The sequence below is a fragment of the Pleurodeles waltl genome, chromosome 6, assembly GCF_031143425.1.
Source record: "Pleurodeles waltl isolate 20211129_DDA chromosome 6, aPleWal1.hap1.20221129, whole genome shotgun sequence".
Lineage (NCBI taxonomy): Eukaryota > Metazoa > Chordata > Amphibia > Caudata > Salamandridae > Pleurodeles > Pleurodeles waltl.
In genome coordinates, this window is record NC_090445.1 from 599,413,838 (window position 1) to 599,425,516 (window position 11,679).

Genomic DNA, 11,679 nt, shown 5'->3' on the forward strand with positions numbered 1-11,679 from the left:
TGGTGTGCTGCACCTGTGATCCGAATAGCTGTGGCTCTACCCAGATGATTTCCTCCACCATGACCCTGAGCTCCTCCTCAGAAAACCTGGGGTGTCTTTGCAGTGCCATGGGGTGGTGTGGGTGATGTGTGAGGTGGTGTGTGTTGTGATGTGTGGGGTGATGTTTAGGGGTGTGTGGTGTTTTGTGCGTGGATGTGTATGTGTGATGGTGTTGTGTGCCTCTGTATGCTGGTGTTGTCTTTGCTTTGCTGTCTCTGGTCTTCTTCGGATTTTTGGGTAGTGAGGGTTTGTGGGTAATGTTGGTGTGTGATTTATCTTGTATGTGGCAATGATGTGTGTATGTGTATCAGGTGTGTGTATTTCGATTTGTCCAATGTGGTTGTGTTTTGTAAGAGTGTGTGTATTTTGAGCGCGGCGGTGTGTACCGCCAATGGAATACCGCGGTTCAAAGACCGCCGTGTGGATTCGTAGGTCGTGATAGTGTGGGCGTATTCCTGTTGGCGTGACGGTGGAGGTTTTGTTATCTGCAGTTTATCACTGACCTTTGGTGTTGCAGACTTGTGTGGGTGTCTAGATTTTGGCGGTTTCTGAGCAGTGGGTCGTAATAGCTGTAGCGGAATTCCGCGGCCGCGGCGGTGTGTTGGCGGTCTTCTGCACGGCGGTAAGCGGCTTTTACCGCCAATGTTGTAATGAGGGCCATAGTAATGTGTTTTGTATGTCCTGACAGTGAAATATTGCTAAATTCGTTTTCACTGTTGCTAGGCCTGTCCCTCTCATAGGTTAACATGGGGGCCACCTTTAAATCTGATTAAAGTGTAGATTTCCTTTGGGAGCTGATGGACATGTGGGGTTTGGGGTCTCTGAGCTCACAATTTAAAAATACATCTTTTAGGGCCAGATGTAGGAAGGCATTAGTGCCTCGCAAACAGCGAAAAACGCCGTTTCCGAGGCGCTAATGCCCTCACGCGATGCTGAAACACATATTGCGAGTCGGTACCAACTCGCAAAATGTGTTTCAGACTCGCAAATAGGAAGGGGCGTTCCCTACCTATTTGCGAGTCGCACTGCGATGTAGGGTTGATTTGTGACCGCGAAAGCGGTCGCAAATCAACCCGCAGTTACCATCCACTTGAAGTGGATGGTAACTCATTCGCATGGGACCCCTTCCCCTTTGTGAATGCTCACAACAATGTTTTTTCAGAGCAAAAAAACTAAAACAAACAAAAAGGTTTCGGTATTTTTTTCTATTTGCAGCTCATTTTCCTTTAAGGGCTGCAAAGAGAAAAAAAAACTGCTTTATTTAAAAGCAGTCACGGACATGGTGGTCTGCTGTCTCCAGCAGGCCACCGTCCCTGTGAGTGCCTAGACTCGCTATGGGGTCGCAAAATGCGACCCACCTCATAAATATTTACCCCATAGCGAGTCGCAGAAGGTGTCTGAGACACCTTTCTGCATACCAATTTGCGAGTTGCAAATTGCGAGTCGGAAGGACTCGCAATTTGCAATTCGCAAATTGGTTTCTACCTACATCTGGCCCTTAGTGAAGTTGATTTTAAGATTGTGTGTTTGAAAATGCCACTTTTAGAAAGTGAGCATTTTCTTGCTTAGACCATTTCTGTGACTCTGCCTGTTTGTGTATTCTCTGACAGTTGGGCTGGTTGCACCTCACACTAGACAGTGACACAAAGGGAGCTGGGGTGTAGCCTACATATCCTGATGAGCAATCTGTGCTAGGAGGGAGGGGAGGAGTGGTCCCTCACACCTGAATGGGCTGTTCCTGACCTCACACAATGCAATCTCCAACCCCCTGTGAGTGTCTGGGGCCTGGTCTGGGCAAGGTAGGATTTCACATTCAAGAGACACTTTGCTTTGAAGTAGGCCTACTTCAAAGGAGAAATTGGGTATAAGAAGGGCACCCAAAACCTCAGACTTTAGAACACTTCTGGAAACCACCAAGAGGAACCTCTGCCTGGAGAAGAGCTGAAGAGCTGAGGAAAGAAGAGCTGCCCTGCCTGTGACTGTACTTTGTCAAGCTATCCTGCAGTTGCTGCTTCTGCCAGAGTAAGAGGGCAAAGACTGGCCTGGGCGTGCCTTCTATCTCGTGAAGATCTCCAAGGGCTTGATTTAGAGCTTGCCTCCTGTTGTTTGAAGTCTCAGGGACAGCAAAGACTTCTCTCTGCCAGCACCTGGAGCCTGTGGAGAGACTCCTATGCTGCCCTGTGGTTCCCATCCAGTTCCTGGGACCCTGAAAGGAGAAGCTGGCAGCCTAAGAGGAAGAAATCCACGCACAGAATGCCGTGCGGGGAAAAGATCGACGCAACTCCAATCTGCTGCTGGGAAATCGACGCGCTGCCAGCTTCACGGCTGAAAATCGACGCTCACCTGTAATGCAACCGAAGAATCGACGCACGGAGCTGGAGAAACAATGCGCAGCATCGCTGACGGAGGCTGGTGAGATCGCAACCTGCGCTGCGTGGTTTTCGGATCATCGTGCGGCTGGATTTCTGACGCACGCACTGCTGGGCGTGTAAAAACAACGCAAGGCCTGCTCGGACCCGAGAGTGCTGACCAGATCGACGCATTGATCTCCTGCAGAGAGAAGAAACTACGCACCCGGACCTGACGAAAGGAGAAACGATGCAAGGTCTCACTCGGGAGTAAAATCGACGCATTGCAAGCCCTTTTCGATGCACACTCACCCGTGCGGGGTTATTTTTGACGCACCCAAAGTAAATTTTCATGCTAACAGTGTTAGTGTGTGTTTAAAACTACATGAAGACTATTTTTGCTTTTTAACTGATAACTTGGGTGATTCTCTTTTACCCTGACTAGAGTGAGGGTCCTTGCTTGGACAGGGGGTAACCTGACTGCCAACCAAAGACCCCATTTCTAACAGCATCCAACTAGAGGACCGTGGGTTAAGTTTAACACCTCGGGCGCTTTAGGGTTAGGGTCTTGGGGGTTATCAGCCCGTCTCCTTTTACTACAGCCTGGAAGATCTTCATGATCACTGTCCGATAGGTGAACAGACGAATTGTCTGAATCAGTAGTATGAGAGGGATCCACCAAGTCATCCCTATCCTGGGCCTGTGAAATGCTCTAACTGTGGTCACCTCTGACTGTGGCTGGCACTTTTCAAAAGCTTCCATATGAGGCCACTTTTTTGCCTTCACTTTACCTTTAGAAGGTCTATCCTGTGAAGTCTATGGCTCGTTTGAGGGCGTGAGGAGGGAAAACCAACCTTTTTGGTGGGCGAAGCTCTTAAAATGTGGAGTATGGGACGTAGAGCTTTAGCCAAGGCTTTATTAATGGATAATTGGACACTATTGTCCAGGACCCCCACAATGTTCTCTTTCAAGGAATGAGCATTGTCCTGGAAATATTCATCTTCCTCATAAGTATCAAATTGAGCCATGTTGTACAGTAAATCAAGGGCCTTTAGAGGCACTGGCTCAATCAAGGTAGCCGAGGGCTACAATTAGCAGCCGTGCATGGCCCCAGCAGGCATAAATTCAAGTAAATGATCAATAAAATGTGGAGAGAGCTGCCTGCTGCACTCTAGCCAGAGCCTACGCAAATTTTTACAACTCTGGGTGATAAGATGCCCCTGGGCATGAGGGAGCAATCATGAGCACTATTTATTTTCAGGGCCTGCACAGCTTCAGTCATTGAATATTCAGCGAGAGCCACATGCTGAAAAAGGTATGTTCTGTCAATGCATTTCGGGAGGCACTGGGGAAACACCCTTCAGGAGGGGGAGGTCGTTCTACCACTCCCGATCGCTGTAGCATTCGAATGACGTGCTGCGATCACATGCGAGTGCTGTAGTGCTCAGAGTCTCGACTGGGACAAGAAATAGGACTGCAGCCGCATACGAGGCTGAGGTACACTCCCTCCCCACATAACAGAACCTGCGACCCGGTGCTGATGAGAGAGGCCGTGGAGCTCCCCCTGAAATAGAAATGTTAGTTAACAAACACAAACCGAAAACAGTATTCAAATCACCGCTGTATGCAACATTGTTGATAAAGTCTGCGTATTGCGGATAACAATCTGTCATGAATTACAAAAGAGACGCACACAAAACTACACACATGAAGGGTAAATATATACTTAACTGGCTGTGGAGCAGCAAAGAAAGAGGACACAAGATGGACTCATCATTACTTATAGAGACGTTTTGGATACGATTGGTGCATGTGATAAGGGATATTCCTGGTAACATGGGAAATTTTGTTTTTTATTTTTTGTTTTGTGATTGGCTGCTGTATTTTTTTCACAGTAAACAGAGAAAAGCATAATCAGAGCCTCTGGTCCTGACAGAATTTTTGCTCTCCTGGTACACTTAAATATGTTGGAACTTCAGATATACTCAGCAGAAGGTATTCTGAGCCTGTTATGCTGATTTCTGGAAAGAATGAGTACACTCCTACTGCACAGGCTTACGGCTGATCACGCTGGAGTGACTGCTGATTATGTGTAATGACTCCCTGGGAGCCATCTGACGCAACTCAGCGGATGGGCTGGTTAAAGAGAGCAGTCCCCTTCTTACCGGCTCATGATCTCCCCTGGGCCCCATACAGGCCATGAAGATAGCCATCAGATATGTTGCTTTTTTCTAATTTCAATAATATACCCTAGATGACCATTCCAGCAATTGCTTGAACAGCCATGCATTACTCCTGAATGTGATTCGAATCAGGGAAGATAATTACCTTGCATGGAGAGAAGCGTGATTCACAAAATGCACTACGGACAACAATGTTTTGGGCACTCCTTGAAAGAGTATAGGAATAATAAAAACAATGTTTTTTTAAACTGACTTTGCCCGATTTATTGTCCGTGGACCATATGGAACCCCAGTAACCAGGATATCAGGCACCAGTCTCCTTAATAGTGGCAGCCATTTTGAGCTGGCCATTGCTCTCAAATCAATCTTGCCTGCAACCAATGTCTTGGATTGGGCTAATTTAAAAAACACATATTAATGACCCATACAGACTTACTATAAGGATCTGACCCAATATTTATTGTGACCTGCAACAACAGTATATTTTCTAATCTTTTTGTTTTTATTAATTGCATAATTGTTTCTATGTCGAAGTTTAAGCACACCATGCACTTCTCATATTCCAAAACCTTACTAACCAACTCAAATGACAAAAATAAATCTCAACTGCTATGCAAATCCGCAGAATATTCATTAGTCACCTATACATACTGTGACGGGGTGTGCCCGTCACAACACGCTCCCATTGACGTATCGGACAGTGCCGATACGTCATTTCCGCGTCTCCCCGTTGCCGGGGAAACGCGACGAGAGCGAGGCTGGCAGCCTCGCGTTGTCGGGGAAACCATTATGGTTTCCCGGCACGAAGAAGGTAAAAGAAAAGAGACGCCGCACCGAGGGGGAGAGCCCGTCGGGGAGGAGGAGAGCAGGAGAACCGAGGAACTCGCCAGAGAGCAGGAGCACCCGAGAGTATTACCGATTTGGCAGGAAGAACGAGGAAATCCTGGGAACCCCGAAGAGACCGAACAAAGAAACCCTGAGAGGAGAGTGCAGACGGAGGACTGCTACAACGCCAGCCACGACCCTGGAGGGTCGTGGCTAACCAAGGTACGGTCCTTGTGGACACCAAAGAGGGGCATAACTAAGAAAGGGACTGGGGAGGGGATATAAAGGAGGGGGAAGGAGAAAGGGAAAATTAAGAAGGGGCACAGTAACCAGCACCTTTGTGACACCTTTACAACACCCCTATTAGACTTTTGTTTTGTGTGGACCCATTTACTCCCCCACTTCCTCACGACCACCAAAACCCTCCTTGTGTTTTTTTTCCTTTCTTCCCCAGTCCATGCTAGGAAAGAAGTACAAACCCTATTCTAAGACCCTATACTTACCCGGCGTTTTGTCCTTCTATTTCCGGTACCATCCTGGATTTCCCTGAGAGGACAAGCCACCACGCAACCTGAAAGAGAAGAAAACAATTAGAAGACCACACCAACCCGGGAAGGGGGAAAAGCAGACGAACAAGCTCACAAGTGCGGGAAGAACAAACACCACCACCATACACCTTTATTGCTATTAATCATTTAGAATAAACCACTTATGTAATCAACTCCATACCTCTCCGTTGCCTTTATACTGTCCGGACTGTTACACATACTCTACTTAAGGAACCACTGGACAGAAAAAACGTGATCTCTTTAGTAAATAATGCAGCAACTACCACAGAAGTGCAGTCTCTAAGAGGTGAAGTCAACCGGTTTCAATCACGCATGCAAATAATGGACAGTCATCTCACAGCTCACAGAAGTTGAAATGCAACTTGACAAACTACCGAACATAATCAACACATCTGGTACCTCCAACAAAAAAAAATCAATTTGGAAGATCCTAGCAGAAAAGATAACATTAGAATTATTGGAATACCACAACAACAACTATTTTTATTTTCTTTAAGATCACAGATTTCTCAGCCCCCACCATCATCAGGAGGAAGAAATGTCTAACTTTGAAAACTAGACTAAAGAAAAGGAAAATAAAATATGAGCTTCTGGAACCGGCAACGATAATCATAACACACCAAGGAAAAGCCAAGAAATGTCTCGACCTACATGACTTGGAAACTTTCTTTAATGACTTGGACGATGCCAAAACACATCTTCACCAGTCAAACAAGGACTGATTGATAACACGGTTTCGGATCAGTGTGAGCATGGCAGATGGGAAACTGTGACCCGGAATTGATCAGATAGTGGCAAACAAAAAACTTGGAAATTGATGACTCAGAGAGATAAATCAAGATCATCATTAAAAACTTGAACAAGGAGAATTCATGGAACTCAAATTTCCTATTACGTAGACCTGTAATGCATTACTTTCATTACTTTTCTTTCTTCTGTTCACTTCTGCAACACAAAAGTAAGACTTAATATGCAGACGTCTAGTGAATGCTTTGTTATTGAAGCATTATTCTTCCTAACTGTTTATTATAATATAACTTATTGACCTAGGGTTTTTTTACTGTTATTTTATTAATGTATAGCTACTTCTGATATTGATTATTCAACTTGCATGCTGGGTATTCTTATTCAATCTTCTTGGGGCTATTGGTTTTGTCTCGTCTCAATCCCTCTGCGTCTTATAAGCACTCCCCAGCTAAATGTTATAAGTAGCCTTTTCACCCCTGTCTGAACACCTTGTGTTGGATACATGACTAAACACAACTCGTGCCATTTTTTCCAAGAATAATTTGTTAGAAATTGGGTCTCTATTTGGCAGAAGTACACACCCTTGTCAAAGTAAGGACCACAATCCTAGCCAAGGAACCCACAACACAATCCAAACTATCCTGTGCTCACCCTCTAGTAGCTTGGCACAGAGGAAGCCGGCTTAACTTAGAAGGCAATTTGTAAAGTATTTGTGCAATAACTTGTACAGTAACACTGTGAAAACACCACACAGGTTTAGACAAATAGATAATATTTATCTGAATAAAATAATATCAAAATGACAAAAAACACATAAGTACAAGTTGAGATATCACTTTTTAAAGGTTAAAAAGAGTCCAGGGCCAGATGTACAAACGCCTTTTGCATTTCTTAATGGTTCAGATCGGTATTTCAGGCCATTAAGAAATGCAAAACAGCCTTTTCTTATCTACACAGGCCTTTAAGAAATTGCAAATTGTGATTTCTACTGTGTAGAAATCACAATTAACGATTCCCGGAGTAGGGATTTCCTATTTGAGATTCTTATTCTGATGTACAAAGCATTTACTAAATGTGACTTGGGCATTTAAGAGATGCAATTACTACTGACTTGAAGTCAGTAGTAACCAGGTGCGATTTAAAAAAAGCACCCTTTGGTGCTTTTTTAAAATTGCAATAGAGTTCACACATGCCCCTTAGGCATATGTGTGCTCTTCAGGTGCACCAAGGGGGCGCTTTTTCCCATTGCTATCCCTGGTTTTGTATTTCCTAAATAGCGATGTCTTAATAAGAAATCGCCATTTAGAAAATGCAAAACCGGCCCATTGACTAAAATGCAATGGAATTTCTTGGTAGAGATTTCTACTTTGTAGGAATCGCTATTAGGAAATCGGTATCCTTGTACATAGTATTTAGCATTTCTTCAATAGCGATTTCTATAAAGTTGCTATTTATATTTAAGAAATTGCATCTTCGTACATCTTGCCATCAGTGCTCAAGAAACAATGGTTGTATCAGTGTAACACAGTATCTGGGATGCATCAAAAATAACGATGCACGAAGTCTGCAGAGGAGGAGATGTGTTGAAGGACAGAGTGCCCCGCCACATTTTCCAGCACGGAACAGATGATCTTTAGTTTCTTTCCACACTGCAAGGCGATGTGCTGTTTCTTTCCACACTACACAGCATTGCATCGAATTTCAGGAGCACTGCCTTGGTTCCTCACTGCGATGCTGGGATATTTTGATGTCTAGGTATGGTGCGGGAAGATCCTGGACACACTGGTAGAAAGGAGCATGTGCTGTGTTGATCCGGTAGGCACTGTAGTGATTTTTCAGCTGTGAGGCATGCACTGCGTCAGATTTCTAGTTGTGAGTCCAGCGCTGTGTCATTCCGGTTGGCGGTGAGGCGATTTTATAGCCGCAATGCGGGTGCTGCGTCAATTCCGGCAGGCATTGTGTCGATTTTTCTGACGCACAAGGATTTTCTGAAGGTGTAAAGTCTTTGTTGGCCCTAAGACTTCAGAAACAAGAGGCAAGCTCAATCCAAGCCCTTGTAGAGCACTTAAGGAGGAAGACAGTCCTTCTTGCAGAAGACAGGAGCACCAGGTGGCAGGATAACAAGCAGGAAAACAGTCCTTCAGCACAGCAGTCCAGATGAGTCCTTTGGGCAGCGAGGCAGTCTCTCTGACAGAGTCCAGGTGTAGGTCCAGATGTGTCTGATTTTGTGGTGTCAGAGAATTTATATACCCAAAAATGCCTTTGAAGTGGGGCAAACTTCAAAGAGTGGTTTTGAAGTGCACAAGTTCCCCTTTTAGCCCAGTCCGGTCTGCCAGGATCCCTGTAGGGGGTTATCAGTCCTTTGTGTGAGGGCACGCAACTGGCCTTTGAAATGTAAGCGGGAACCCCTCCACCCTTCCTGCCGAGGGAGACCCATTCATTATGCAGATGAATGCAGATGTGCCTGAGTGCCATGTGTTTATGGCTGTCTGGGTGGAATGCACAAGAGGAGCTGTGAACCAGCACAGACCAGATGTGGATTAGAGACAGGCCGTAAGAGACAGATGGCAGTAAGTGCAGAGAAATGCCCACTTTCTAAAAGTGGCATTTCTAAAATAGTATTATAGAGTACAACTTCACCAGTAAGTAGAATTACCATTCTGGCCATACTAAACATGACAGGGCTACTCCTTCTAGATCGAATCTACCACTTAAAGGGTACATGAGGGCAGTTCTAATGCTCGTCTATGAGAGGAGCAGACCTCATAGTAGTGGAAATTAATTTGGGAGATTTTCAATACCAGGACATGTAAATCACATAGGTACATGTCCTGTCTTTTACTTACAGAGCGCCCTATGGGTTACCTAGGGCCTACCTTAGGGATGGCGTATGGTAGAAAAAGGTGTTTAAGACTTGGCAAATAGTTTTAAATACCAAGTTGAAGTATCAGGCAATGGCAGGCCTGAGGTATGGTTAAGGGGCTACTTGTGTGGGTGGCACAATCAGTGCTGCAGGCCCACTGGTAGCATTTAGTTTTCAGGCCCTGGGCACATGTAGTGCACTTTACTAGGGACTTATAGGTAAATTAAATATGCCAGTTGGGTAGGAACCAATGTTACCATGTTTAGGGGACAGAGCACATGCACTTTAGCACTGGTCAGCAGTGATAAAGTGCGCAGAATCCTAAAGCCAGCAAAAACAGGGTCAGAAACATGGAGGGAGGCAGGCAAAAAGTTGGGGGATGTCCACCCTAAGGCTGTTAGGTCTAATACAATCAAACTACGTATTATCTAGTTAGTGAATTATTTTACACTCAGAATTATTGTCTCACGTACCCAATATAATCCACACTATAATTAAGATTATATTCTACAGTTACATATTAAACTCTTATTAAGCACTTTCCTTATCACAATATAAGCATACATTCTCATCCTAACATCTAAATGTAACATGTTTTCCACGTTCATGCAGTCAACATGCACAAGATCAATGTGGGGTGGCACAATCAGTGCTGCAGGCCCACTGGTAGCATTTAATTTTCAGGCCCTGGGCACATGTAGTGCATTTTACTAGGGACTTATAGGTAAATTAAATATGCCAGTTGGGTAGGAACCAATGTTACCATGTTTAGGGGACAGAGAACATGCACTTTAGCACTGGTCAGCAGTGGTAAATTGTGCAGAATCCTAAAGCCAGCAAAAACAGGGTCAGAAACATGGAGGGAGGCAGGCAAAAAGTTGGGGGATGTCCACCCTAAGGCTGTTAGGTCTAATACAATCAAACTACGTATTATCTAGTTAGTGAATTATTTTACACTCAGAATTATTGTCTCACGTACCCAATATAATCCACACTATAATTAAGATTATATTCTACAGTTACATATTCAACTCTTATTAAGCACTTTCCTTATCACAATATAAGCATACATTCTCATCCTAACATCTAAATGTAACATGTTTTCCATGTTCATGCAGTCAACATGCACAAGATCAATAGATTTTGTTTCCTTGAACATAAATGGTCTAACACACTTTGTCAAATAGAAAAAAATACTCACTTATATAGACCACAACAAACCTGATATCGCATTGTTTCAAGAAACCCACCTTACCCCACTTAAAAGTGAAAAACGAAAACAAGACTGGGTGGGTAAAGTCATACGTGCTAGCATTGCACCCAATAAGAAAACCAGTGATTCCACACCACAATAAATATGTGCTGTAGCTATACTTTTCTAACAAACATCCACCTTACAAAAGTTTGCAAAAATGGGAATGCAGGGATGGAAGATACGTCTTCGTAAAACTTACTATTCGTATCACCTTTTTAACAGTGGAATCAATATATGTTCTAATGAATTCTAAAGCTATCCTTATATCTGGTATTTCTAGACTATAAACACCCTTGTACTCCTCTTGAGCAATACTCGGAGGAGACGGGAATGTTACTATTGACAGGTTTATCGACAGATCAGGTAAACCTGTAATTCAAGCAAAAAAAGGGAGGAACACACAACAAGAAGTATTCAGATATGGGCAATGATGAATCTATAGGATGTCTAGAACAGCTCTAGGTCTCAACAATGAAATCCCCAACTGACAGTCAGATGAGTGTCAGAAAAGCATCATGCGGTCTAGAAACATTATGGCCCCCATTACAACCCTGGCGGTCGGTGTTAAAGCGGCAGTAAGACCGCCAACAGGCCGGCGGTAAAAATAAAATGGAATCGCGACCATGGCGGAAACCGCCAAGATAGACAGCCACTTTAACACTCCAACCACCACAGTGGTACAAACAAACACAGCGGCGGTCACCCCCAACAGACAGACAGAAGACAATGTACCGCCCACACTATTATGACAGGCAAATCCGCCACCTTTTCCGGGGCGGATTCAATGCGAATAAAAACACGGTGGAAACAGGACTTGGAAGGGAAAACATTCACCTCTACACAACCCAAG

At 44.4% G+C, this 11,679-nt stretch overlaps 1 protein-coding gene across 1 annotated transcript in view; it reads left to right on the forward strand.

The window, feature by feature from the left end:
* The first annotated feature begins 5,323 nt into the window (after positions 1-5,323).
* LEMD2 (LEM domain nuclear envelope protein 2) overlaps positions 5,324-11,679 on the forward strand; it is a 241,448-nt gene continuing 235,092 nt past the window's right edge. The window contains exon 1 of the mRNA XM_069238854.1: positions 5,324-5,617. The gene's annotated coding sequence lies outside the window, so the exon portion shown is untranslated. The remainder of the gene's footprint in view (positions 5,618-11,679) is intronic.